Source organism: Gavialis gangeticus, unplaced genomic scaffold, assembly GCF_001723915.1.
Source record: "Gavialis gangeticus isolate Ggan-Ray unplaced genomic scaffold, GavGan_comp1, whole genome shotgun sequence".
NCBI classification, from domain to species: Eukaryota; Metazoa; Chordata; order Crocodylia; family Gavialidae; genus Gavialis; species Gavialis gangeticus.
The window spans coordinates 15,633,391-15,637,222 of NW_017729011.1; positions in this window are offsets into that span (position 1 = coordinate 15,633,391).

A 3,832-nucleotide genomic window follows, 5' to 3' on the forward strand; every position below is an offset into this window, starting at 1 on the left:
CCAAGCCTCCAAGCACCCTTAACTCTGCCCACCCCGGAGTAGCCATACGACCGCAATTCGTGCAGCTTAGTATCTGCATGTCCAGAAGGGGTGTACCCGGGCAGGCAGGGCCCACGTGCCCCCTCCTTGCTGCTGTCATCGCAGGGCAGTGTCAAGACTGCACGGGTACCTCTCCGTTCCTTTTTGTTTCTCCCCTCCCCTCCATCCCACCCGCCTCGGCCCCCCGTTTCTGCCCTGTCTGCCTCTCCCTCCCCTCGCCCCATTCCGCCCTTGGCCTTGCCCCCTGCTGGCAGCCCCCTCGGCCCCCTGGCTGGGCAGCCGCGAGCTCTCCCCGCAGAGCCGGCTGCTGGGCGCGGGCATTGTACTGGTGGAGTGTAACTTGATATTTTCCTGCACGTCCCCCAGAGGGTTTTTTCCATTACACAGGCACAGCAGAATGGAGCTGCCTTCGCTTGCGCTTGCTTGCTCTCCCCCGCCCGCAACCCCTGGCACGGCTTTCCAGAGGCACATTGTGCAAATGTAACCTTTCAGCAGGCCCCGCCCACATCAGGAAGCCGTGGGGCCCTGTTTTTTGCCAGGAACGCAGCCGGTTTGGAGCTGGAAGGCAGCCCGTTAATCAGAGCCGGCTGACAGCAAAGCACACATCCTGGGCAACAGATTTCTGCTCGCGCTCCCTCTCCCTCTCCCTCGCTGTCTCTGCCTCGCTTTCTTCTGCTTCCATTTCTCCTTCCCGCTCCCTTGTCTCCTGCTCGTCTTTGCCGCTCTCTTCCCACCGCTTTCCCGGCCTCTCGCCTCCCCCTTTTTCGTTGGTTTTGCTCCTCGGGCATCTTCCCACAGCCCTCTGTTTTTGGAGCCTTCTGGTTGTTGCATCCCTTAGCGCACACGCTGGATCTGCCACCGCAGCTCAATGGGGCCAGTGGGTAGCAATGGGGCTTTGCTCCGCTGGGTGGTCAACTCGGGGCCACGGCAGTGCCCGGCTCCCCGTCTACGTGGTATTGCAGCAATGGGCGGGGTGGGACAGGCAGTGCAGCAATGCCACGCATTGAGCAAACGTGGTGTTGGAGTACAAGGGATGCTGTGGAATGGGGTGGCCGCCCTCATGGCACTGGTGTCACAAGAAGCACAGGGTGTCTCTGTGTGTAGCACAAGGCAAATCAGAGAGGGGACGGGTAGCACGGCGGCAGATAAGCCAGGAAGCAGAAAGCAGAGCAGCAGAGTAGGCAGGGAGTGCAGGAGAGGAAGCGGAAAGCAGAGCAGCAGATCAGGCTGGGAGCACAGGGCTGGGAGCAGACAGCAGAGCAGCGGATTGGGCCAGGGAACAGGATCAGAGTGGCTCTTGGGGAGGGTGTGGAGCTAATTTGTTGCATGCCTGCCTAAATGGTTGCCCCCCACTGCTATAGTGCATGGGGTCAGCAGACCATGGGTCATCCTGTGTGGGCATGTTCACTGCAGCAGAGAACCACGGCGTGGGGTTTACCCAGGCTTGGGTCCCCACAGCACCATGGGATATCAAATGGGCTCACAAGGCATTGCAGCTCCACGCCATGAGGATTCTGCAGTAGGAAGCACCAGCACATTGGCACACAACGGCCTGGTGCATGCTGCAGGCTGCAGCCTCTGCACCCAACACGCTGGGCTACAGAATCATGTCTCCGACTCTAGACCCCCAGAGACTGGTGCCGCAGCACCACAACGTCATCTACGCACAAGGACCTATCACTATGACACATAGCTGCTGAGGGTTGCTATGTTTTGGGGACGTGGAGCCCCAACATTTAGACCTCATTTCTCTCCTAGAGACAGTGGGTGCGTCTACATGTTCATTAATGAACTGTAGTTACTGCGCATGAAACGTAGTACTTGGCTAACCAAGTACTAAATCAACGCACAGTAACTCGTGCTGCCATGCAGTAGCACTGGCACACAGCTATTTAGCGATGCTTACTGTGCAGAAGCCTAATACCACTGCGCAGCAGCGTATTAGCATGGTTTTTGCCCAGCACGCTACTGCGCAGCTAGTGTCTCGTGTAGACGCACTCAGCGAAGCCCAGAGAGAGTGCAGGTTGGTGAAGTGAGGCACCCTGCCTAATTCCACCCTGTTTGCTAAGAGGTTAACAATTGCAGGAGCTTTGGAGTAAACTAGGCAGATCAAGAGATGTGTCCATCACGGTGATGGAGCACCATTGACTTCTGTAGGTTTGTAGCTGGCATCGCTTTGACCCAAATGTCTGCTGCACCTATGCTATTCTATACAGGTTCTTGTACTGGATCCATCACTGTATAGTCAGAGCACCTTTCAGTAGTGCAGGGGGTTGGCAACGTATGGCCCACAAGCTGCATCTGGCCAGTGAAGAGGCTGGATCCCACCCACAGCAGCTCAGGGAATCCAGTGTGCTCTAGTCACAGCAGCAGAAGAGGTGTCCCTGGGGCCCTCTTGTCTGCCCTGCTGGATTTATTCTCTGCTGCGGCAGGGGGAGCATCCCCTGGGGTCTTAGCACCTGCCTTTCTCTTTCAATTGCTTTCACCGCTTCTGCTGATTGCCGGAGGAAGGGGGCCCACTGAAGGAGCTGGGTGGCAAGCAGAGGCTTGAGGTGGCCAAAGGTTGCCAGCCCACACAGTAGTGCATTAAGCATTGTGCATGACATCTTTGGGAACGTTTGTTTTATCCTCCTCTCCCTATAGGGAAGTGAATGCAATGGAGCGTTTTGCTTAAGAAAAATTGCACACACACACATGCTGCTATACGTTTATTTTAGAGAAGGGAAGGTCGAAACGATACGCCTATCCCTAACAGGAGGGAGGTGGTCTAGTTTGCGATGGCATGTTCCAGCTTCGATGGGATTGAAGACCCCTCAAAATACTGTGCATCCCACCCAGAGGAGCACGACAGTAGAGTTTCATTAGCCTGGAGGAGCAAAGCTGTCGGCCACAGTCTTAACCCCAGGATCTTAGATAATCTTTTAGATATTTTGGGCCCAGGCTCTGGAGCCCTTTGAAGGTAAAGACCAAGACCTTGACTTTGGTTCGACTTTCCATGGGAAGGTGGCGTAGAGCGTGGAGGGCAGGTCTGATGTATTCAGTCACCTGTGTTGCTGAGAAGAGGCACCGCAGTGTTGTGTAGCAGTCCCCGTCTCCGATGTGCTGGAGGGCTCGTTCGTACCCAGGTGTATCACATTGCTGCAGCTCAGCCAAGAGTTAATGGAGGTGTGAGTAACTGAGACCACGTTATCGTCTGCCGGGATGGAACAGTCTCCTAGACAACTGAACGTGGTAGAAAGTGGTGATCGTGGGGGCTGCTCTGTGAGAGCTCGGTGCCAGGGAGGACTCCAGTTGCACTCCTCAGCCTGTACTTTCAACACAGAGACTGCACCTGCTGCAGACTCTTCAATGTGTTTTCCTCTGCGCTCCAGCATCGCTGCTGTCCTGCACGGGGTCAGATTCGATCAGCTGTTCTTCATCCATGACCTGAGCTCTTCCAGGCACTCGACCATCGTAATGGTAGCGGTGTGGTGGTGTGAGGTGAAGGACAGCTGGAGCCACGACCCTGTACTGCTGGTGCAGGAGTCCACATCTGATTAGTTCAGCTCCTGGCTGCGTGCAGTTAATGAATGGGGCTTAAGGGGGAATTGATCCTTGCGGGGCTCCTCAAGATAGGGCATAACTAGCGGAGCTGCCGTTTCCCATCGCAATTTTGGTCGTGACGCTCCAAGAACTCAAACCTTTGCAGCGGGTTATTCTAGACCAGCGGTTCTCAACCCATGGCCACGGGTTGCATGCAGCCCAGCCAGCCCACTGCTGCAGCCCATGTGACGTCCTGTTAAAACATTTTTGG